The sequence below is a fragment of the Scophthalmus maximus genome, chromosome 11, assembly GCF_022379125.1.
Source record: "Scophthalmus maximus strain ysfricsl-2021 chromosome 11, ASM2237912v1, whole genome shotgun sequence".
In the NCBI taxonomy this organism is placed as follows: Eukaryota; Metazoa; Chordata; class Actinopteri; order Pleuronectiformes; family Scophthalmidae; genus Scophthalmus; species Scophthalmus maximus.
In genome coordinates, this window is record NC_061525.1 from 10539518 (window position 1) to 10566452 (window position 26935).

Below are 26935 nucleotides of genomic sequence, written 5' to 3' on the forward strand. Positions count from 1 at the left end.
CAGACCTACATAACAAAAACAGTCCTAAAGAATCAGAAAATAGCTCCTTCCCATTATTCTAGCTTCTAATGAAGATTTATGACTGGTGGTGTCAAATAATAGATGATTTACATAAAGCTACGGGTAGCCTGCCACCAGTGGAAGGAGGGCGAGAGACAGCAAAGGAGGAAGAGCTATTAAGAGCTTTCAGTGTCCTCCAGCACACATGACACACTATTAATATGCATACATATAGAAAGTGCCTGTGTGAAATCATTTTCAGCAGGTGATCGAATCGGTCAGATTCAGGAAGCACAAAAACTGCACACAGATGATATAATGGTGATTAACACACGCCTGGGAGCAAATGCTGTAAGTAAATGTCAGAAACGGTGAGAGATTTAAAATAAAACAAACAAGACAATTAGTTTCTCATTTGCATGTTTACAGCTAAACCAAACCACTGCTTTAACCCCCTTTAACATGATCTGATAGAGATTGATAGTTGAAAACTTAATTTAATAAACACACATTGGAAATCAGTTTGTACTGATGGCATTTTTCAAAATCTTTTGGACAAATAATTATGTGTCTCAGATGGATAATTAAACCCCTCTGCATTCTGATTGATCCCACACATAAATAATGTTCCCATGTTTGATAGGGTTAGGGGTTAGGAATGTACTGTATAATCGTGAATACAGCACATGTAAGTACGTGTGTTTTATATTCATCTAGCTACTCATCCTGAACAAATGCGCAAAGGCAAGTGTTGGCGCAAAAAAGCTTTTTCAACATACTGTTTTAGGCCAGAAGGAAAGGAATGCATTAAAATAAAATAAATGGTTAAAATTGCAATCATTATTTTTTTATTTCAATTCTATGAATAAATAAAAGACTGGCTTGCAACTACCAAGAGTCTTTTACAGTCAGACTTAAATCAGTGTAGGAAAAACTGATATTCAATGAAAACAAGTTCAAGTGCAAATCCTCTCAGATTTATGCATTAAAAAGGGTTGTAAATATAATCTAGCCCTCGTCTCACGACTTAAATGATAGTAATCAATATGTCATTTCACTTCACCTTTAAAGGACCCAAGAAGAATGTGGACATTCTACAACTGTGGCCTTGGAAAATCAATCAGGAACATAAGTGAGTGTGAGTTCCCCACACTTCTCTTGTGTGGCTGTCTTGCCATGCCCAGGTTAGCTTTAATCATCACTGATCTTTTGCCACTATTCAGAAGCTCACAGCTCCGTCTCTTGCACTGAAAGCCTTTGATATGTATAGGTGTGAAACTGGCTCTCAGTGCTGATCCCCACCACCGGGCTCACCTTGCCAGTAATTCCATTTGCAGTCACCGGTTTGTGAATTGATTACTTTGCTTTGCATCTTTAAATTGGTGTCTAGAGAGTCTCTTTCACCCTCTCTCGGATCAAAATGGTAAAAAAAAACAACTTCCTATCAAATGGAAATCTAATCTAGAAGGCTACTGGGAATGGATAGGTGACCTATGGTTCAGAACTATGTGTGCAGGTGATGATATGACATCTGCCAAGATGCATCCCACTCGTCCTCCGCTCTAAAACAAGTCTAGTACTCGCTAAGCCAGCGGTATACTGCCTTGGGAGCAAGAGCAGTGTGATACAGATCCAAGGTCAGATTTCTAATTCACTTATCAGAAATGTTCCAGATGGGCAAATGACTACAGTACAACAATACCTCTTTTGATTCTCCTCTCCTCTCCATTTTTTCTCCTTTCATGACCTTGTATCCAGCGGATCAGGCCACTCTGGAGTACTGCTTGATGCACTGTGATCGTGTGTTGAGATTACATGCTTCATGGCTTTCCAGCACTTAGGATTTTGCCAGTGCAGTGAGAGGTTGTATGACAGGAGGCAAGTAATGGAAGCGACTATGAATAATCATGTAGATATGTATCAGTCTGTACGTCTGACTCAGTAATACATGCAGATTTTTCAGTATATTTGGACTTTCTAGAATCACCTGCTCGCCTTATGCATGACGCTCTTGCTGTGTTAACATTTTGCACATTCAACACAACTTTCCTCAAGCTTCTCATTTCTCTAATCTGTCTGTTCTGTATGCCTCACCACCTTGCCACGTCTAGACAGTCACCGTTGAGGCAGACCTTACCATATCACTGATCGATGAATCGCCCGGGGTGATACATGCAGCACAGCTGGGCAGTGTCATTTTCCACAAACACACCAACAACTGCACATGAGTACAAAGATTTTGATATACATAGCCCCTGACCGAGTCTATATATGCCGTGATAGATGGATGTTATCCCTAAAGGCTTCCCTGCTCACCAATCAATGTACTGCATGGAAAATATCCCACTGCGATGTTATGATTGTGTGAGATGAATGCCGGTGGGATGGAATTTCAAGGCAAAGGGCATGCAAAGGGCATCTTCATCCCAATAGGTTAGAACACAACCTATGAATTCCTTATGGCGTTGTTGCGACGGACATGCCCATATTCAAAGTTCTCACACTTATCCCTCCCTTCCCCAGGCAGACTGCAGCCTTTGCGTCCAAACCCCACAGACCAATTTGAGTCTTTGTGGAGGGTGTGTTGACATGCAATTAAATAGGAACAGAAATGTCGGTTAAATATTTCACTACCCAAGTGAAAGAATAGAAGGACTGAAAGACGGTGTCGGTTTTGGAACATGGGCACAATTTCTGAGAGAGCTGAGACATGTTTTTTTGTGCGTGAAGGAGTGAGTGAATGGAAAATGGTAAATGGAGGGGGGAGATGGATAGATGGAATGGCGAAATGTGACAAGACAATACAACATGGGAAAAGTGAGTGAGAGGGAAGAGAGTGTAAACAGAAGGAGCAAGTCAATATGTTTTTGCTGTCTCACTCGGAAAAAAAATGGCCTAAGGGTACAAGGATGTCTTAGCTAAGCCACATCTTGTGAAATTATTAAAAAAAAGAGAGGCGATGGATGAATATACAGAGCAGTGTGTATCCTCAGTGAACATGTAGCAACCATAATCTTGTCCCCACTGAAAAATTTAAGAAGATTGTGCAGTTGAGAAACTTCACCAAGGGAAAGAAAATACAATCCAACACCAAGGACGTGCTAAAGGTCATTCCCTTTTTCTTTTTTTTTATTCTTCTCTCACAACAGCCTTTTCAGAGCAGAACCACTTTGTAACATGCAGATTTCAATCACACAGGGTTAATGAAGCAACATATGCTCAATTATTGCTAAGGAGTCAGCTCAATTTTAAGAGAAGCAGGTTAGTTTGAAATGACACATCAATATATTAGATCACCATCAGACTGGGACCGCAGCACAGAGGTGCTTTGTATGAATATAAATATGTTTTACCTTATTGTATAGTCATGTAATCTGCTTCATGAAGGCTTTACCGTTATTTACGAAATAAACAATAAAATAAACAATTAAATCAATAACATCTAAATGAGATCTTAAGAAACAGGGAATAACTTTTTAACAGTAAATCCAGATGAAGTTACATTTCATCCTCTCCAGTGCCACATGTCATATTCATTTATTTCTCCTAATTATTCCTCCAAGAGAGAAAAAAGCCATATATCTTAATTGCCTCTGCTTTAAAAAAAGCAAAAAACCTCTGCTGCAACTGCAGCGGAGCCTTGAATCTCCAGTTCTGTGTGCGGCCTACATTCCCTTCTCCTGAGACTGGTGTCTCCCTGGCGACTGTCTGGTCCAATTCAACCCAGTGCTGATGGCCTCTGAATTCCCAGTTCCTGGAGCACTAAAGTTTCTAAAACATTCATCATTCCCTCACTTCCCTCTTGGTGCAAGCTCAGCCTGTATTAGAGGATTTTGACGGGGGCTTTTTCTTTAGCCCGATGGAAGATTTAACAGAACCCCCCCTCCAACTCTTGCTCAAAGAGCAGGGTCAGGTAATGGAGAGCTTTCTAATCACAGTTATTTTCTTCGCCCTGGTCAATAGGCTCGCTGGGTCAAGCCCCATGTGCCTGCTACCTTCAAAACCCGACTGATGCTGATTCACCTGGCACGTCTCTGATCTGTTACCTTTGGGTAATGTAGTTGTGTTACAAACTTGGTACAAGTTATTTCTATGAGATCCCAGAACAAGTTTGAAAGATCATTATTGAACATTGTAGAAATGTTCACGTTTACCTTTTTCTTACAGTTCTTTTCATTCCGACTATCTGAATAAAACAGAATAAACATATACAAGCCTGTTGCTGTGCTTCGCTGGTTCCCAATAAAGTGATGGAGGGTAATTTTCTCGCTTTGATTCACCACTATAAAAGCCCGCGCTCACACGGTTATTTGTTGCCATTCAACACCAAGCCGGCTTGCTCCTTTACCTACACAGAATTAAATTAGTTGTTACTTTGAATTGGCCAACAGTGACGAATGCGCAGCTTTCCACAGTCCTCGCCGTACCCCTTCACAGCCACGGGGCTATTTGCTGCTAAATAAAGATCAATACGGAACAAGAGATCCATGCAGATACTAGTACTCAGGAACATTTACTCATTCGTTCTGCGTATTTGTGTTTGAAACATGAGAAAACGTTCTCCTGCTATAACAGAGGAGGCAAAGAGGAAAATGAAATTACACTGAAAAGGGGAGTTAAAGCATGCAAGACATACTGAAATCGATATAGTTCCTTACTTAATGCTAATAATTGTGAGGGGTAATAATTGAAAAGTGGCCTCATCTTTGTGCTGTTGTTGTCACTTTGATCAGAACAAACAAAACACGTCCTTCAGTGTTATCACTCTCCCTCTGCAGCACACTCTGCAGGCTGTTCGCATCTTGTGTGAATTCAAACAACCTTCTGATCGTATCCCTTTTTCTCTTTTAAAACACAGTGCCAGTCTTGTTTGATTCTATCCACGTGATAAACGCTGATATCAGTTTTGAGACCTGGGCTTGTATGTAGTGTTTGTGTTGTCATTCAAGCCAAGGTCTTTTGAACAAATGTATCTCTTCCCTGTTTCTGCTGCATGCCGTCTGTTGACACATCCCTAAGTGTTCAGCCTTATCACTGTTCCTCGGGGGGAAAGTCCAGCTAATTTAATTAATTGCAGTTCATGTTCTCTTTGTATATTCAATTGTCGTGTTTGTGTTCTCATGAACTCTGTTAATTCCTCCCCCCTGGTTGTCTTTATCAAGGTAAATTCTAATATTCAAACGTCTGACAATATAGCACTCGGAACAACAAACTTGCTCTTTCCAGTCATCCATTCACTCTTTGTCTCTCCTCATGATTGTGTCCTCTGCCGCAATCATCCATGAAAGCAAACATCCTACAGATAGAGAGGAACAAAACACCAACAGCTTGGTCTCTAAAAATCTGCCGGTTTTTTTCTTCATGTCAGTTTTTACCCGACACAGTCAGCCAGTACAAGCTGACAGATCAGCTCATTGGGTGAGAAGCCTGAGTAAAACAGTTCCTGGTCTGTCCCGGGCATTGATAGTGGCCAGCATTACCGCTGCAAGGGCACCTCGAAACTGTGTACACAGTGTGTGCTGGTGTCCCCCAAGGTCATGAAGTAAAGATACTGTCAGAGTAAAAATAAATTTGACACACACACACACACACACACACACACACACACACACACACACACACACACACACACACACACACACACACACACACACAGTCTCACAGGCAGTATAGCCACCATTTCCTCTGAATTTAAAACAAATACAATCTTGTCCTTGCTGAAAATTCAAGGAACTATCTCTTACCTGCTGTCTAGTCTCTTACATTTAACCCTTTGAATGTGACATGAAGCTGGGGACTAAGCTAACAGCCCTCTGTGTGTGTGTGTGTGTGTGTGTGTGTGTGTGTGTGTGTGTGTGTGTGTGTGTGAGATATTCACATTAAAGAGTGCCTCGGTTAACCACCTTTATCAACACCCATCGGCTCCATGACAGTCCCCTTCACCAATCAGTCTGAGACAGCCACTGAGATGCACTAATAACATTGCTCATCTACACGGAATTAAACCTGAAATGCCTCAGCTATCGGAAGGATCCCTTGTTCGATGCCTGCTCCCAGGCATCAGGGGCAGTCAAGAGTGATTTAAAGAAAGCGCACATAGAGAGCTGTGTAGAGAAGTTATCCGATTACATGAGTAATAATGCAGCCATATTGGAATCTGAGTCGCAAAATGTCCACAATGCCTAAGCTCTTCTGTCCTCATAGCAGCATTGTAGTGTGAACAAAATGATGGCTACATGCAGCCATTGTGTAAGTCGAAGCCTATTTGAAAGGGATAAAGGGCTTTCTTATGAAGTTCGTGGGGGTGTCAAGTTCATTAGGGGTTTTGATTGAGTAGGAGGGGTGAATCAAACCTGAATCGGGGAGAGAGAGAAATGACTGCTGAGGCTTTCACTTAGAGCGGAGCGAACCACAAACAGGCTCCACAGGGGTAGGTCTTTGACCTCTCTGTCAACACACACACACACACACACACACACACACACACACACACACAATTACAAGCAGTTAAGTGATAATGTATCTAGATGCGCATTATTCCCATTATCCATTGTTTTTTCATTAACTCTCTCTCTCTCTGTCTCTCTCACACACACACACACACGCACACATATACATAACACGTGTGTGTGTGTGTGTGTGTGTGTGTGTGTGTGTTGTGTTGTTTATAGCCACATAGAGAGTTAAGTGGGAGTTGACAGAACTGACATCAATAGAACAGATGCAACAGAATACATTTACTGTAGTTCTCACTGTAATCTGGACGAGATTTTTCTGATAAGTGGTGTCAGACATGTCAGATAGAATGGGGCTGGTTTTTTTTTTCCTTGTTTGATAACTTCCACATTCTGAACTATTTTCTGATTCCCAAAGGATGTGTTGACTGAGAATATGGGACATTGCCAGCTGCAGTAAATGTTGTGCCAAAAGTTGCCTCAGTTTTGGAAATCATTTCACCACTCACTTGCAAGTTTCGTCATCGGGAGGACATGATGCATTTAGTTGCTGCAGAAATATACCAGGTGACACAAGTGGCTAAATGACTCCAAACTGTTTTTTGAGTTTTGACTTTTCAAGCTCCAAATATGAAATGGTCAATATTGCATGTTGAGTAGGAACCTCATTTGAGACTGTCGAAAGATAATCTGCTCATCCTGCAATTACTCACAGATGTCTTAAGGAAATCCTAGCAGTCATAGACTTCCAACTTTTAACTATTTAGCTATTCTGTTAGCTTTTATCAGCAGGAAAAATTAGCAGCCTTGCTCATTTCTTCTATTTGATGGTTTCTCAAGGATGATGTATGAAACAGTTTCACTGACAGATACAAATGAGCTGTCCTGGAAATGAGGCTCATGGCAACTCAGCAATACGAATTATTGTCAACGCGTAGGCTTCCACTCATGAGCAGTGGGAAACTGGGCGTCCACGCAGGCCAATTAAGTCCAATAAAATAAACAAGGCTTGAAGCAACCTGATGAAATAGTGACAGTTTTATTTGCTGACAGGCCCCATAAATCAGTTAAACGTCAAACAGAATACAAAAGGCAACTATAACATGAAACAAAAGCAACAAGGTTAAATTTGGATGCTTAACAGATTCACATCAAACAACAAGTGACGCTGGACCTTCGATGTGTGTTGTCCCCTGAATGAGCGTTTCTTTGGTTTTTCATCAAGCATCTTCCGTTTTTATTTTATTCAGCATACTGGCTGTGGTCTTGCAGAGCTCTGCTGGAGTGTGGTGCGGAATTAAGGCTAGTTTATGATGCCCTTACGTACGAAAAGAGATACGTCTGTTTCAAACGCTGTACGTGTAACCGTCACTACCCACATACTTCCGGCCCGTGTTAAATGGGAGTGGTGGCGATGTTAGAAGTGTCTCACGAAAAGTCTCACCTCAAAAAGACCTGTCATTGTTGAAATTGTTTCCCTCTTGTCCTGTGGTCGTCTCACTTGAGCTGTTGGCTACACTGACACCCCCCCCCCCCCACAAATTTCTGGTTGTACTGCTCCATTTGTATCCTTTCTATTTTCTATACCTATATAAATATGCACGAATTGAACCCAGAGTGCAGAAAAGACGTCTCTGTCTGTCTGTATTTATGTATGTAATGTTGAGCATAAATTAGCCTATAGTGTACATGAAACAGGCAGGGGATAAAAAAAATGACATACTTCAAAGATATGGGGACCTGATAAGTCAAGTAGAACCACAGCACTGCACGACCTCAACGCTGACATTCAAACAGCGGGAGTTTGGGTGAGAATAAGCCGTCTGACTGACGGAGCTAAAAGGGGTCAGGAAGTCCAACACTATTGATCAATAATTGTGAGCAACTAACGCATATACAGACACACACAAACACACACAATCTCCACAGGACATAAACCTTGTTTTTGACCGTTCATTACTTCACTTATTCCATGAAAGCATGAATAATAATAGTGGGAAGACAGCTTCCTATTGTTCATTTACTACATCAGACCTATGATTTAAGTTCATCTCCAAATGTTTTGAAGTCTCTGAGAAACATTCAGCCACGCTCCTCTCTTTATTATTAATTGTTCTTGTCATTATTTCTGATGACTTCTCTTTTTGCTTTTCCTCTGAAAACAGGAACCCTTATTCAGCGGCTCCCACGTGAGTAAAGACAGACAGAGGAGTGGGTGGTGGTGCTGGTGATGCTGGAAAAGAGAGATGGGTGAAAACACGTGTAGCAGAGAGGGGGGAAATCTGATCAAATGAGCCAATCCCCATGTTTAGTGCTAATGATGAGCCTGGAGGAGAAGGCGCTATCCGCTTACCAGATGTGTTAGATAGTAGCTATAGGAAGAGTGCCTGGCCCATTATGGGTAACTGCCTCTGCTAAAACTTTAATGTGATGCACAGAAGAGGCTTTACATTACAGTGAACTACTGTATTTTTTAAAGAATGCCAAATGTTCCTTGGCTGACTTCCTACCTTCCAGGCAGCATTCAGTCTATTTCAGAGTGCTATGAAAAGCAGCTTGAACAGACTTGATATTTGAGATCCATAACATCGTCGTCACAATGATCAACTCATCTTCTTCAGGGACCAGCTTCAATGTGGCTTTTCTAAAATGGTGCCTTTAAGCCAAACGGCAAGCTAAAACTGACATTTTGAAAAAGAAGGCGGTGAATTTGTTCATTTTCTTTTGTCCCATTTAAAGGATTGATGATGAGCAGCAAAATATGTCATTTCAGATGTAAGAGATTTGATGGTTTAAATTATTGCATGCAACTGCAGGGACATGTGGCCGTCAAGGAGTCGAGGAGGAATCAGTTTGATGTTTGAGCCACAAACCTCAACCCAAAGCACAGGCTTCATAAAATGGTAAGCCTTAACCCTAAGTACTGTTCTTAATATATGATCATTTCGTTGATGTTGTCCTTAAAAAGCCAGTTGGTGACTGCATTTTTTTTTTTCTGTCTAAAAATAATCCCGTCTGCAAATTACCAACTTTCTTTGGGCCCAATTAGCATCTATTTATTGAACAAGGCAATCCTGATTGATGTGTGTTCACAGTGGGTGATCTATGATTCATAGCCCCTCTTTCTTTGAATATCACCACATACACCCCACATGTACGTTAATGAGTCATGGCTGTAATTAGCTGAATAATTCATAGTGTTAGTTTTTAAAAATGTATCATCTGCACATGATCCATGCATCAGGCACTAAATGAGTACATTCTCATGCACTATCTGTCGTACAATGGAACAATGACAGGATGCAAATGAGTGCTGATTGTCAGGGCTACAGCCTGTGATAGTATTAATAATATGTTTATAATAATACTGTATTGATGAATTCTCAATGGATAGTATGTATAAACCAGGTTGTAAACATGAGCTCTCTTGGTCCAGCCTTAAAAAATAGCAACAACAATCAATGGCTCCATGCATTTGTGGTATTAATTCCAGTGTCTATCTGTCTACTGATCTTAACCATTGAGCGTCTGGTCTAATCCTTCTCCAATCCATAATCTCTGGCTGCAGGATGTGTTGAAAAGGGTATGGAATTCACATTTTAGTAATATGGTGGAGTTCCCCTGAGCCAAGTGTCATGGGAGTCAGATTATTGGATACTTCCTGATCCCAGCATTACTTCCAGCTATTTATACACTGATACTGTTCCAGCTGTGACAAGGTAGCTGGTATTGTTTTGTGTGTTTGTGTGTGTCTGTGATTTTGTGTCATCATGGACAAATGTGGTCCTGCAGACAAGTAGTGTGTAGCTGGAACAACCACAGAGATGATCTAGAGTATTTTAGCAGGTATATATGTCTGTAGATTTGTTTCTACATGTTAGTGCCACAGCTGTGCAAGATGCTGTTGCAGGTGATGATGCAGGTGTGTAGTTGAGACCAACTTCAACTTTATTTGTCCCTGAAGTGCAATTTGTATTGCAGCAAGATAAATTAAGGTACAAAACACTGCAGTGTGAGATGCCAATGTAAGGTACTTCAGAAGGTGTGGGGAGGGGTGGGGGGTAACTGGATGTTGTAGCCTCGGAGCAAAGCAACAGTAGTCTGGGTTGACTCTCCCAGAGTCATAGAATCCATTCGCAATACATCCCCATAACTAAAACCCAATAAATAGATGACTAATATCAATACAAAAGGAATATGTGAGAACAACTCAACAGCCTTATGTAACAGCTGAAAATCTCATCACAAACCAACAGAAATAAACCCACCATTTCCAGAACTCACAACTGCCATCACTATCAGTGTCATCATCATCATCAACAAGGAAGCAACACAATCACCACGATCTACTCCCCCGACCTGAGTTCAGAAGGGAAATGGCGATGGGCATTATAAAAATGAAGTCAGCGTTTGAAGATGGCTGTGGTCCAACACCTGAGTACTGAGCACTCATGTTATAATGTGGTAGTAGCAGCTGAGTATGCATGGGTGGGAACATGGACATGTTGGCGGGCATTGTGGTTGGTGTGACCCCCTTTCAAGATGGTGTCTAATTTCTACTTTTTTTATTCACTCTACTTTCCGTCTTTCCAAGGAGATTCTGAGTCTCAATTCTCAAAGATGACTCATGGACTGATTCAATAGGATTGATCCTTTGTAACACTAATCTAACACCAGCAAGCACACAACCACACACGTGCACGGATACTCCGCCGTTCACGTGCACGGACAGGCACCATTTCAGACTCATCACTCCCCCACGCCCTTTGCCCCTCTCATTTTCCACCTGTCTCTGATCCTCTGCCTCTTTTACAATTCAACCCACTGCCTGTTCCCTCGTCACGACAGGAAAGTGAGCAGAGAGAGAGAAGGAAAGAGGGAGTTGTCCCCTTTGGGTAGCTAAGCGATTACCGTTTGAAAGATCCAATCCCTTGCATCATACCTCTCTCAACCTCCTCAGCTCTCACATTGCACTGTGGGAACCCGTTTCTGCCTCCTCTGCACGTTTGGCGCCTCCACTCCTCTTATCTGTATCTGTCCTTATCTGTTTTTTCTTACTTCACTTATGACTCCCCTTGTTGTCTCTAATCCCACCCACATGTAAGCCATTTAATTCATGCTGATGAATTTCTATGTTTGCCTAGTCATTATTTCTCGTGTGTCTAGGCGCCGCACTGAAATACATGGCAAACTGTATTTAAAACCGAGGAGTGACAGAGAACAACAGGACTTACAGTACTTTCTGAGAAAGACTCATCCTGTACAAAATAACAATGTGTGCATACCTGTGTCTGCATGTACACATCCCCATTTTCTGCCTGTATGTGTGTGTTTGTAAGAGTATATCCCAGCATATGTTAGCATGTGATGCGAGCTGCTTCGCGAGCCATTTCTGCCTTCCTTATCTGGCTAAGTGGAGTGCTGGCTGCTTCAGCAGCAAAGCCAGAGCCCACTGACTAATCCCTCTTCTTAAAGCCCACTCTAGTAAACACCACTACTCCAAAGCCACCCATGCACATGCAGCCTGTCCAGCATCGTCCCCAATACACACACGGACAGGGTCATGTGGAGCCTGGGGGTGCCTTCATGAAGGGGAAAATTATTTCGGACGCCTGATATCATATCAAATAATTACCAGTGCTGCGTTTTAGTGAGAGTTGAGGGAAAAGATCTTTTAGCACATACCAGCCCTCAGGAGTTATTTGTCCCTTGAATACTTCAGCGAGACAGAGCGAGCCCTTGTGCACTTACCCGCATCAATATACCAATCTGCCACATTCATTACCCTGCTCCTCCATGATAAAAGGAGGAGATATTATTATGGAAAATGAAGCAGAGTTAACATGTTCAAAATCTGAAGCCATCTTACTGCTGGAAAGGGGAATAAAATCACCAGTGAAAATGTCCCAAAATTGTTTTTTATTTAAACCTTCTGGTATGCTTTCTATATAAAGTGCTCACTGCTGACCAGTACACCTGACAGGAATTAGCTCTGAGACAATCAAAAAATTCCCATTTCCTCTAAATGCTTTTAATAATTTACTCCAAAGTACATGAACTGTTTGAATGCACAGCCTATTACAGACCATGCACTGCTACAATAACACATCACGGAAGTATGCATAATGGTTTGACATAGAGAACAATTTTTGCTTAAAATGTTTTGCTGCTTTGGGGAAGGACTTCGATGAAACAGCACTTTACGAGAGCTTTCCTGCCCCAGCAGAGCAACTGAAGGCAAATATCTCCTATCCGCTAAGATGCAACAAGGCATTTAACAGGAGAAGGTCAGATGCAAAATAGATATCTGCCATAAGGATTGACGAGTTTTTGATGGGGGAATTCATCAAAATCACTGCGTCTGGCAGCTTTGTGATTTCCGTCGTAACACTTCCTTTAACCGTTTCTGGGACATTTAAAAGGTGTTTGGGTGGATAGAGGGACAGGGGGGCAAATTGAAATTCATTAAAGTGAGCTTTGCCTGCATGCTGCACCCTGCTCTGCATGGATGGTTGGCGCTCTACTCAATCAAGTTTGGTAAAAATTGACCCACATCATCCATTCCTCTGCGAGTCAGGAACAGTGTGTAATGCAGCATGCATTTTCCATTATTTCAGGGTGGTGTTGCTTTTGATCGTTTTTTTTCCCCAATGTTTTGCAATTATTCTGTCCTTAGAAGGCATGGAAACGTGCTCCTCTGTGTGGTACTACAGAACATCTAAGTGTACCATGCAAAAATATCTTTTCCAAAAGAAAAAAGAGGACAGTTGTTTCTGTTTTTGTTTCTTTCTATTCACAAATGATGCAAAATCCTCTCCTGCATACGGATTCAATTGCCCATTAAAATAAGAGGCGAGCTCCACCCCTTTCAAATGTTGGTCATATTGGTCGGATATCTGGTTTGTAAACATGATGCATGATAGATCAAAAGACAGTTAAAGCCCATATGGCTCGTCAAGCCTTATTTGTTTATTATGTCAACTATTAAGCTGAGAGTTCACTGGCAGATTTCATTAATTTGATTCATTCAAGGCGGCTGTCTGACATACACTCACTCACCCTTGCTCCTTGCAGTGACCTGTGGCTGAATTAGGGTTAATCAAAGTTCAAGTCTGTTGACATCACTGAAGAGGACACATGGGGAAACTGTGGATCGAAGTTAGAGCGATCATTATGATACACGTGCTGACACGGTAGGGCATCACATTCTACTGCCGCCTGAGCAGAGGAGGAACAATATCGGAGCTGGAAGTGTCGAGTCAGGACGAGACACGTCCGATTAGGATGTGTCTAGAAGTTCCATTAGCAGTCCCCTGCACCTGTGAGCCTGCTGCATGCTCTGGGTGCTCATCAATCTTTCAGGAATTCGCCCGCGACGGCAAGGTGGCTCTGGAGCTGGGTCGCCGCCAGATGTAGCACAGCCAGACAGAGCTGGTCCAAACAAGCGGAGACAAGCCGCAGCAGCTGGCTGAGCTCGGCTGGCCCGCTATGGTCTGGTGGAAGGGCACACCAGAGGAGCTCAGCCTGTTTGTCTGTCTGCAAAGCAACAAAACAGTCCAACTCAGCAAAGTCAGGGCGGTATTAAGGCCACAGTCAATGCGTGTGGATGTGTGTCGGACGCTTCAGTAACAACAGGGAATGTGGAGAGCTGGGAAGATTCCAGGATCGCTCTCAGCCAGTGAAACCACCTTGTGCTCTGATCCTTTTTTCTCATCTAACCCAATACGCACAAACACAGAGGCTATCTCCCACTGTCTGTCAGCTGTCAGATAATACACTTCAACTGAGTGCTTTTTTTTTTTCTTTTTTTTCAAAGTCGGTAACCTGACGAAAGCAGGAATGTTATTTTCCCCGTCAGAAATCTGTTATAGGTGTAACCCTCCATGGTTACTGTCAGGAAAAACTAATGAGCGTCAATTCTCATACATCACTTTCCACTGCACACACAAATTCTTACATGCACACACATCAGATCTTAAGCAGCACCGGCCGAGGACACACTCCGCTGCACAGCAGGAGCAGACACCCTGTGTGCTGCTGATTCTGTTTGTTTCTCCTGTTTGATGGAGTTGAGTGTCCCCAGGGCACAGTCAGAATATTGTGGGCAGCCACAGAGCATAAACGATGTGAGGCATGCTTTTTATGTTGTGTTCACCAGCACACCCACAAAAAAAGAAGGTAAGAAGAAGTTTACCTCTCGTACAGAGGTAGATTCTAACCTACACAAAGAACAGCTCAGCATGTAGAAAGCTTGGAGCAATAACATTGCAGCATTTAACTGGAAATGTTTTTGCTCTGGCGATGATTACAATGTGAATTCTGATAATGATGCTCTCACCCAGACATTAATATGTTGATTTTTGCTCAGTTATGCGGATGGCATTGCAGAGTGCACTTAAGACTTTGCATTTCAGAGTGGCTTCAATTAACCTTTATAGCGATCGCAGTGGAAGACACATTGGAATCCACTGTTAATCCAATAATTATTGTCTGGCGGATGTACTTAACTGTGGCCCCTCAGCCAGCTAATTCACTTCATGTGTTTGTTTGCCAGAGTCAATAATTCTCCTGATTAGAATAGGATTTTCTATTTAATAGCGGATGTGTATGTCAGGTTGCTGTACACACTCAGTTAACATGCCAAAGAAGAAGGTCCGTGTAATTTACATGTGAGTTACACAAGTATGTGTCAAATTTAATTTTGGAAGCTCAGTCAATTTCAACTGTTTCAATGGTAAATACAATGATACATGTAAAAAAAAAAAAAAAAGGATTTTACCTAATCATTATTTCAGGTAAATACACATTTTCTTCTAACCTTATCAAAAACTCAATATATATAAAAAGTACCAACAAAAGTGGCAACATTTACTTTTTTCACAACTGAATGGTCATTAAATATTTTACAACAAAATATTTTTCCTGTTGTGTGGCTAATACAGATTAAGCATGGACAAATATTCCCTCTGTTTGCCAAAAAGTAATTAGTGGCCTTCATTATGAGAGGTCTAACTAACCGTTTCAACTCTCTGGAGTCTACCTGACACAAAACTGTGCAAACGTTATCATAAAACTCCAATAACTGATATCCAAACACTACCAATAATTTGGGATTTGGGAGTCGATCACAGACACAAAGCTTATGAAAATCCACTGTATTTAACCACATTTTCCAGCTGTTAAACATAGGTTGAGTGTAGTTTTCTGTAGAGGATGCCTGAAAACCATATTAATGCTAAAAGACCCCATACAAAATATTGAGATGAAAAATATGCAAGTATATGTAAATATGTATCAATTTCCCTTTTGCCTTTGAGGCAAAACTCTAAATTTCCTTAAATATGAATCGAAAAGCTCCACTTTTCTAGTATCCACGTGGAATGATGAGCTCCAAACAACACTCATCTGTCAGCAATGCTCCACAGCATCATGAGAGCACTTGCTGTCATTAGAACACTATTTCCTGTCAACTGCAGTGCAGTGACTGAGACCACGACTTGAGCTTCATTTGCCATTTCAGAGCCCTTTTGTGACTTGGTTAAATGATGCCCTGTTGGTTGTACAATATTCACCCCTTCTTGCTTATATGCTTATGGAAAACTGACATATACTGGCAAGGCAAACCCTTATTATTATTCAGTGCAGGATTCCGGTGACAACAGCCAGCCACTCATCCCTGTCCCCCTCTCACCATGCTAGTTCTCCTCCTCTCCAAGAGTCCCATCTGTTGTTGGAAATCTATTTATTGATAACTATTTGCTTCTCTTGGTTTGCTTTTGTGCCTCAATTTAGCTCCCTGAGCCATTCCAGCTTTTCAAGTGTTTGTCTATCAATTCAAATTGCCAAGTATAAAGATGCTAGGCTGGTGAAATTTGAAAGCAAAGTCTTTTTAAAGTGGTTCATGTAGTTCGGGTGAGAAGAGTCTGCCCAATTGCAATCAAGCATTCAAAGGCTTAATATGGTCATCTGCTAAAAATTAATTTCACCGCCATTCCTGCGCACTTTGTCCTGCAGAAACAATTAAAATGTGTCACCAAATTGGTGCTTTGACAGAAGTTGTCTCATCCAGATATGTTTCTCACCTCATTACCAAAAGTTGACCTATGATGATTGAATAGAGCACTTTTTTTATAATTCAGAAATTTCTGAACAGTCTGAAATGTGATCCAAAAAGCATGATGTTCCATCATGAGTTGGAGCTGAAGAAGGTTTTTATGGGTGACACTAGTAAAGGTTGAAGCTAACAATGATGGAACACCATGAGAAAATGAATCTGAACTTTTCCATCAGTGCAGAATGGTTCTAATGAAGTGAGAAAATATCAATTAATGAAAGAGGGAGAAGGGGTGGAGAGGAGCAGAGGAGGGTACGTTAAGGGTGGAGAAGGATCAGGGGCAAGAGATAAGAACAAGGTAATCAAGGAGAAAGGTTGTTGAGGATGAAATTCAGGAAGTGAGTGTTTTAAAAGAGGTTTCTTACACTCCACTGCATTGCTAAGGAGGTCAAGTTGAGCATGGCAACAAACCGCCGTGTTTAATGATTTATCTTCCTAATCTGATGCAGATCATTAGGCAGAGGCCCCAACAAGGCAAGCATAAAAACATCAGTGAATCTGTTTTCGCAAACAAAACAACACAATTCTCCAATCTGCAGCACTTGCTAAGTATGTTTGGCCGCCTGCTTGGATGCGTACAGTAAAGTCGAAAAAATTGATCTTTTTTTTTTCACTGAGAGCTGCCAGAACCTGACAATGCCGAATATATATAAGTCCTATTTATTGCCAGTTCCTCTTCAACTCCTTACTTCATCTCTTTTTTGCAAGCCATGTGTGATGGGCTGGTGATTGAATTTTCTTATTAGCAGTGACTGATCAGGATGGGTATGTGGCAGCAGGCGGCAAGCTTTGAGGGAGAACCAGCCCAGCTGAGACACAGACCCAGACTCACTGTTGGTAAGTCACCAGCAGGACAGACACGGAGGAATGCAAGCCTTCCTGTTGTGCGGAATTTGTGTGTGACTGTGTGCATCTCTCTCTCTCTCTCTGTGCTAATGCTGGAGCCTGTCACATAGTCTCCATTATAAATGACCATGGCTCACTGGGGCAGCTGGACCAAGCATGGGGCAGCTGGGTAATTTGGAGAGTTGTGGTGAGCGGTTGGTTGGCCCAGCTGTGTTAGCTGAGCTGGTGAAATGGGTCTAGATTGCATGATAGAGAGTGTGTGTCCACACGTATGTCCACGATGTGCAGACGCTCCTGGCAGAATGGCGGCACCAGGGGCAGCTCATCTCAAATCCTTGATGCAGACAGCAGGAATAAACAGGCCTGGAACTGAGATGACACTTCACTGAAATATTGATCATCCTCCACAGCAGAGGGAGAATCCACAGACAGACACAAAGATGGATAGAAGAAACACAGCAATGCAGATTTGAGGGAATCGGTTTCTCAACAAAACCTTCTGGCGGTGCATAGCAATACATAAACATGCTTTAAATCCTTTACTTTGAACCCCACACTGATAATTTGCCGGGATGTCAATAGATGCTGCATAATTTACTCCCATTGATTCTGTGTCGACAACTCATATATTGAGGGTCCTGATATGTAGTATAACTTTAAATAAATAAACAGATAGCCAAACCACAGTGTTGTAAAGGGAAATGCAGCAACTTCTCTGGCTACACCAAATAAATTATTCAGCTTACAATCAACTCACGATATCTGCTACAGCACGCACATAGACACACACACACACACACACACACACACACACACACACACACACACACACACAAACACACACACACACACAAACACAAACACACACACACACACAAACACACACACGCACGCACACACACTGCAGGTGTCGGTAGAAACAAGGAAGGATGAATTGCTGAATCATTCACCCCTCCTGTCATTTGAAAAATAAAACTTAGGATTGTTCCATCTTGTCACAGTAAAGTCCTTAAAATATCGTTAGAAGCCAAGTTCCTTTCAACAAATCAATTAACACTATCTCCCTGTGATGCAGCTGACAGAGGAGAGGGAGAGGGAGAGAAAACCAGAGGCACTGTGAAGAAGGAGAGGGCATGTGGAGGGAAGCACAAAAAGGAGAGGCCTTTGTTTTTCTTTCTTTCTGCCTCTCTCTAATTAGACAGGCCAGTGTGAGCAGAATCCCAATGGCTGGACGCAGGGAATAACACATGTAGTGTAGAGGGGAAATGAAAAGCAGAGAGGGGGACACACCGTGGCACCAACCTGAGCCTACACAGTGGAGAACGCTGGGAAGTGTAAATAAGGTCTGGTGCTGCAAGAGGGGATGACAGAAATTAGGCAGATGTAAAGCAGACAGATGGGGAGGTTGAGATCGTCTGGGTGGAAAGGTGAAAACAGAGAGGAAAAAGAAAACTAACAAAACTCTGTGTGTGTCTCATTGCAAACAAAATGTAATTCGGGAGAGATGCTGCAGAGTGCAGCAAGCAGTGTCTCCCCATCCTTAATGGCTGTCAAAGACCCTGATACTCTTTGCTAGTTATACTTCTTTCTGAGTGAGAGGCTCACTCAAAGGACAGCTGTGTCTGGCTTTTGCAGAAAATGTCATCCAGATTTTTGCATCAAAATATCTGCCCAATGTCCACTACCAACTTTTTAGGAAGATATATTATGAAGTCACATGCGACATGTACACCATGTCTCCTTTATCCTATAGTATCTGCTCATGTGAACAAAAGCACGATTGTGGCTATGTTGAGGTGACTTAAAGCACAACATGGTAAAAACAGCTGGCTTCAAGTATGGTAACTAAGGTGAAATGAAATGTGAAATGAAATTGAGATAGGAGACAAACACCTGGGCCTGAATCGTGCAGTTATGCAACCATCCAGCTCACACACCTTCACTAGTTGCATAGGTTAGTTTTTTTAGTATAAGTTGCAATAACATGTGGTTTGTGGGAGACAGAGATGCAACACAGGGAGTCTTTTTTTCAATACACACATCTGACCTGACAAGTTATACTCACGGACTGACTATCAACACACTCCCTTATGAAACCTTTCTAAATTGCCCTGTGTTTAAGAGTAGCTGGAGGCAGCAACACTTCCTAAGACGGAGCTGTAATAAAAAATAAATAAATAAATAAAGTCAATATTAGTAACACTAACAATGCTTAATTTCATGTTTAGCAAGTGTATTAACTTCAGTGTATTCTGTAAGTATAAAAATAAACTAGGGAACAGCAAAGAATTTGATTGAATTACAGTGGATCTGCCATTTAAAAGTACTGATAGACATAAACTCGTGAAAATGACTTGGCACACAGACATAAGGTGATCAACGGTGAAGATACAGTATCTGGACTATCGCAAAATCTTGTGACAAATAAACCTTTGATTCCCGATACACAAGAGCATTTTGTAACTTTTTTTTTTTTTTTTTAATAAGTGACACCTCTCTCTGTTGTTCAGCAGCAGGTTGGTGAATGTCGCTGCCAGCTGTGTCAACGTTCAGCTTTAAACTATGGGCAAGGTATGAAAAAGCTTTTCTGCAGAATGTTTGGGGAACAAATGGATTATATGCCTCGAGCTCAGCTTCATCGTCATAGGCCAGATTTGTCATTCTGCAGGATTTAAAATGTCTTCCTCCAAGCTCTTAAAATGGCTTTCCTTTATTTGTGCCACTATTTGCCAATGAGTCAACACAAGGCTGATTTTTTCCCCAGCTGCTGAGAAGAGGATTTCCAGACTGATGAATTTAAGTAAACCTGATTTCAGTTCAATATTATTAAAGCAAATTTTAAAGCAAAGACTTTAATACCAGAAATACGCAAAGAAAAAACCTGCACGATCACATAGAAAATGATATAACATATTCAAATAAAGTAGTTCAACACTTATATTTACAGTGACTGAGGAGAATCTCAAACAGATTGCGCTGCTTAATACTGAGGAGATCTAAGGTGGCTTCATCAAATATTGAGCTGCTTTTCAAACAGAACTGTCAGACTGTGATTGAGAATAGCAAACTTGAAAGTGAGATAATACATCAACACATTCGAACCTGCAAAACAGTCATGACCCATTTCTACCTGACACCTTTTTCAACACCTAAGTTGAAAGATGCATTATTAACAGCATTGATCTTTCATTTCCTGAGTGCGTGGGTGCATGTGGCAACAATTGTGTGAGTGCTGTTCATTACAAAGAAAAAGGAAGTCTTGCAAATATGAAGAGCCAAATGCAATGACCCCTAACAAAGATATAATAATGCTGTCTTTTGACACTTTTTTGTACCATACAAACAGTTATGAAAGAATTTCTCTTCACCCTTCGCTCTTTCAGACAGTAGGAAGTTCATGTCCAGTCAAGTGGAAGCATAGCTGACATTTGATTTCTGTGAATGAAAACAGCATTTCTTTGGGTGTGTCTGTGGGTTCCTATTTCAGCCCTTTCAACCCACATACAATGCTCAGATTATATAAAAGGTATCCGAGGGGTTGGTTGCCATGCTTACATGTGGTTCTTTCATTCAGCACAGTGGCTGTAAAGTCTATTTTCTAGCATCACATTAAATTGACTTGCCTAATGGTGTCCTGTCTCTAAATGAAGGCAAGGAAGCCTTGACCGTAGCCCCCCACCCTGACACAAAACCTCACTGTGGATTATCCATCTGTTTCAATTTTTTCAGAACTGTAATTAAATTTCCTAACAACCGAGGCAGTATTACTGAAGGGGACTGGACGCTGAGTGGAATTGAAGTTCTGAGCAGCGAGACCTCTATAATAAAGCTTATTCATATATCATTTAAAGCATATAGCATGTCACCATGTAGTCGCCAAATGACCTGACCCCAAAAAAAGGGTGGTGTACTGTACTCTGTATGGCAGCAGCAATAATCCAGTTGAATATGAAACGTGGTGGAGATCGCAAAGACGCAACACATGTATTTTAATGAGGGAGACAATTAGTCTGTGATTCTGAGGGTTCATGTGTATGAGATTGTTAATTTCAATTACAGGATACATCAGTATCCACCTTAGTTCTCTTCCTCCTCTGTTGGGAAATCTCAGAAGTGCCACCATATTAGGGAACATAACTGTGTAAGGAATAGTTTGGTAAGCCTGCAGTCAAGCCCAACAGAACACAGTTACACCAGTTAAAGGAAGAGAAAATATAAGCCTACGCTTTGAAGATGGGAAAACAACTGCTACAAATAACGTTTGAATATTGGGAGCTTCTTCCTTGGCCTGAAGATGATGATCCTTATTTTTATATAAAGGGGACCACGAGTAGTCTAAATAGCTTGGTGTCTTGCTAATGAGGGAAATTGAGTATTTGTTCGAAAAGTTTGCAGTAATAAAGGCCTGAAAGCAAAGACCTCAATCTAACAGGTGATCTATATTTTACCCCTAACCTCAAGCTCAGTTTGGTGACTGAAAGGAGGAGATTGATCCTCAGGGAGTAGACGAGGAAAAGTACCAATTGAAGTGGCTCGGCATCTGAAAATAAACCTTCACCGTTGCCGACAGTTGGGAGAGACAAAGACAGTTAACCAGCTTTTCTGTTCTCTTAGATAATCAAGCAGTCATGGGAATTCGCTTGCTATCCGACTTAATTGGGGTTTAATTCCTTTGGGAGGATTGTTGCAGGGAGTCGTTTTGTTCCGATATTCTTGGGTTGAGAGGTGAGTTTACTCCAGTTTGTGATACTATTGAACACAGTTGTGCGCCACACAGTTTCCTATTCATGACGGTTTGATTGAGCTGGGATTGCTGTTTACAGCTGATGCCTTCCTTCTGGCTTAAGTGGCTTTTGATCTCCAGTGTGTGCTGGCACATTTGCGGGTGATGAGTTAGGATGAACATTGGCACATTAGAGTGTGAGATTTTCTGGTTTCTCCCTCCACGTGAGAGGGGATAACATGTCTTCAAAATCTTACTCATGTGTGACAGTAAGTAGGATCATGGGATTAATGGTGGGTGTCAGCCGCAGTTTTTGCAGGTGTTGTGTAGGGATACAGTGGTGGAAGTGAGATGGAGGCTCTTAAAATACCCGCATTGGTTGGCATTGGTCATCTATGAGATTCGGGTAGGACAAAAATGATGAGATTGCAGTGATGAGGTTTCATTCTGTATGATAGAATGATGATTTCATTTAAAAAAACTAAAAACATTTTGAAGTATGAAGGCAATTGGAGAAAAGAACATCTGGTCTGCTCCCTACTGGCACCACACCCCTTAAAGAGATTACTGGGTGGAAGATAGATGGATTAATGTAAACAAGATAGAAAAAAAAGAAAAGAAAAATGAGCTAGAATACACTCATCCACTTCCACAATTGCTGCAGCAAAACTGAAAAACTCCAACATGAAGGCTTTGCAGTGGCAACAAATGGCTCCACTCCCTAATCTTTACTGTAATGCCATTATTATTGGTGACATGGTGTCAGCTCAAAAGCCATGATATTGTGCATCACAGAGTCATTTTGTGTTCATATTTTACAATTGGATGGGGAGAGAGAGTGGCTTGGTAGGAAAAGAAAGGAAAACAAAATTAATCTAACGAGCTTTTGCTTGTTAAGTACGTGCTCTGTCTCCAGCTGAATGACAATGATGAGACATCCGCTTATACCATGATACGCATTCTGTTGTGAATAAATGAATATGTGAGCACACTGCAAAACAAAAGGCAAACAGACAAATTAATTCAATGAAATGAAAAGCCTGCATTGCCAGATAAGCCATAAGGCTTCACTGCTGATGTATGAAATATGTCTGCGTGTGGTGAGCCACGTGGACATGTTACATTCTGTCTGTGCAGTGTCCACTGTATAGTAGGCTCGTAATTTCTTCCATCATTAACCAGGCATCTCCCTGGCGTAGTGTTTTGGCTGCTTTCTCTGCATATGGGCAGAGTAAATGCCAGGGCCAACAGAGGTAAGAGAGCGGCAGATAAAAAAAACAAAACTTGAAAAAAACTTGAGAAAATGTAACTTGTTCTTACAACTTTGACACGCATACTTGGCCTAAGAGAAAACAAGAGGTTTTGGCTGGACCGCAGCAGAACGCCAGCCTACATGCCCGAACGTCTGTCACCGACTGACTATCTGAGTGATGAAGTTATACAATTGGTCGGCTGAAAGAGTGTTGGATTTCCCCCACTGTCTTTTGCACTTTCATAATTAATTGTTTGAAAAAAAATGATCAAGTCATCAAGAGGTAATTTCCCCCCAAAATTAAAAGATCAGCTTCAATTTGAATCTGGCTGTATTAAAAAAAAACTGTGTACGGTATGTGAGCACAGAGAGTTGGAGAGAACCAAACAGAAAAGGGGATGACACGTCATGATGATGTCATATAGGCTCAGGTGCATTGTGCCGTCCATTGATATTTGATTAGCGACTTTGCGAGCAGGCTTCAGCTGCTTTCCGTCAAATGTAGTTGTTTCGAGTGGTTTTCCACTACATGCTCATCAAAAATTGATCATGCACACTCCAGCCTTATACCAGGTTTTGACCTTGTCTCGTTGTCATAGGGATCTGCAAAGTGAACCCATGCATGTGTATTTGATGAGCAACAGTTTCTGAAAAGTTTGGACTAGGGGCTTAAGAATAAATATGTATAATGTGTCGACTCCCAACTAAAGTGGGGAAGATGAGAGAGGGAATCCATACCAAGAACCACATTGAGCCAGGCCCTCACAGCATTGCATCAGAGCCCGGTGGCGACCCAGGAGGTAGGAGGCTGCACCTCCAGCTGCAGCAAAGCCACTTGGTTATCAGGACAGTTAAAACAGCCACAGTTCTTGGCAAAGAGCTTCAAAGAGAGGGGGGACCTGCAGGGGGAGTCCTGTCTGATGGGGGAGGTGATAAAGTTCAGCGGTCACCCTGCCAGCTTCCTCAGAGACTTAAAGCAGGGACGAAGTATTGTGGGCAAAGCTGAAAAAAAAAATCTGAGAGAAAGAGCTGAATGGTTAAAATACGAGGTGCACCGAGTGACTCAGAATGTTGGATGTTTAGAATGGAGGAGCCCTTGACGAGAGCTTGCTCTCCGAGCTGTGAGGATACAACACATATACTTTATTCCCTATGGTACCTATCCTTGACTTCTGATGGAGCCCTTGAATTTTTTCCTGACATTATGTTGCAAACTGACCTCGAACTGTTATAAAGTGCTGCGGTGTGGGAGGTTTGTATTCCGACTCCATAGAGACGGAGAGAAAAAGAGAGGACAGACGTTTGCAGCATGTGACTTATCTACCGGACAAGCTATGGCAGCATCCTCGCAGCATGCTGTTTCGCCTGAATGAGCTCGTATGGTGACCAAGATGGGCAGTGTCCTCATCACTCAGTGTAAACAAAGCCTGCTTGATGTATGCAGAGTTTTCAGGAAGAAAGGACCTTACATGAAATCAATACTGAACAAATCAAACTGATGTGAGGTTAACAGCGTGACCTTGACATTTACACAAGTACAAATGAATTCATATGAACACAGTGAAGAAAAATGTATGTGCCTGCAAGGCATCTACAGTGTAAATATGTTGACTCACAAAGAGTGGCCAATTTTCTGGACAATGAATTCACATTTTGAGCATTTAAAAGTTAACATGATACTTATTATTTCTTGAATAACTGATATTCTTCCTTGTCCACTGATGACTCATAAGTATTGCAAGACCCAAATGGTATGGACTGGCAAAGGGCCACATTAAAATGCAGCTCAGCAAATACTCGTTATTTTTACACTTGTACTGTCAAAGATGAGGAAGAAAACTCTGCATTGTATGAGGGTATCACTTCAGATAAGTGGAGTGTAAAAGAAAAAGAATGAGAGAATTTCAATGTATTCCATTTATGCCTCTGTTCTTCCCTCTGAAGTGTTTCCAGAATGAAGGAAAGGTACATGTAAAAGGTATTTAAGCATGAGAGTGGGGCTGGAATTAGTTAAAGCTACAAAATACTGCTGTCAGAATCCCTTCTGTTCAGTCACACAGCCCAAGACAGGCCTGCAAGTGACCTTGAATACATACATAAATGTATGAAGACATGGAGATTATATAGAAATATTTACATTTAGATACACTGGTGGGTCACTCAGACTCAGTCTCATATTCCATGTCTCAAGTTGACACAACTCTGACATTTCATTTCTCAAGTGTCAATTGTACATTGGGGATAACTGCACAGATTTCAGTTGTAAAAAAAAAGAAAGAGATTGTTCTATCAAAGGTTTAAAAAAATTGTACAATTCAGAAAAAAAATGTATTGATAATACCCCAGACACTGACAAAAAGTATATTGTCTTTTTGTGTCTCTTTTTTGTCTTTTTGTGAGATTTTAAATTTAAGATTCATAAATTTGAGAAAATTCCTCTTGATTCATTCATTTCCCCAGTAGTCTTTTATCAGCTCATTAGGGGGCAGTAACCTTTTCTTGGTGACGTCCCGCTCTCGAGCTGTTTGACCACCTTATACCTTGATAATCACATTTTTCAATTGACTGCATATAGTGATCATCAATTCAATTATTCTTTCCACACCTGACGCATTTTAGTCAGCTCCGAGTAACCTAAAACATTATTCAGTTTGTGTTATCTGCCATACACCCTTCATTAAATCTCTCATTAACTTTATCTTGCAGCTGAAACAATGGAGAGCATTAATAACTTTATGACTTTTCACTAAAATGTCCTCTGGTTCTTTATCCTCTGCTCTATCCCGTTCACTAGGTGCACTGCTTTCTGTCTCCCCTATTCTATATGTATCATGTCATATCTTATATTCACAGTCCACCATCTGTAGATACATACATACATTAAGTAAACAAAATACCATAAAAATTCAGCATCTCCAGGGGTGAAAGGCCATTAGGTGGTTTACAAGGAGCCGTATGCTCTGCCTCTGAGTCATTACAAAAATGATGGACATTGCAGATATCACATGTTTTTTTCTTCTGGGTCCCAGATGAGAGCTTTACACTCTGAAGATCTTCACAATCCACTGACCACCAGTGTGATTTTTAAACCCCAATGACCTCAGACCGTTGCTATAGTAAACATTCACAGTATGTTTACTATATGGATTGTTGGCTGCACGGACAGGCTGTTTCAACCAAGGGGAAAAACTCTTTTGATTTGGGGATGATATCCATGTTGTTTAGTACCGTCTGTACTGCTGATAGTGCAAAAGTAAACTCACCAGTGTACACTAATTTTCACAGTGAGACGCCGCTACTCTCTCTCCGACTGCAGCCCTGCCAGTCAGGGGCTTCCCTTGTTGTCAAAAACTAATTAGAAAGAGCTCGCAGACACACACTGCAGCTAAGACTGAAGTAACACACCGCGATGAAAAGCTTGTGTTCTGCAGTTCAACTCTGGCAGAACAAAACCAGGTTCAATACAACTGCAGTGATCTTGAAGTTACTGAGTCCTGCAAAGAAAAACAAACCCTGTATTAGTTTTAAGCACGGTGGATTCTATC

General features: G+C 41.5%; 1 protein-coding gene across 1 annotated transcript in view; it reads right to left on the bottom strand.

The window, feature by feature from the left end:
* Nucleotides 1–26935, bottom strand: part of rtn4rl1b (reticulon 4 receptor-like 1b) — a 122079-nt gene that overhangs the window by 46357 nt on the left and 48787 nt on the right. The gene's annotated exons all lie outside the window — the stretch shown is intronic.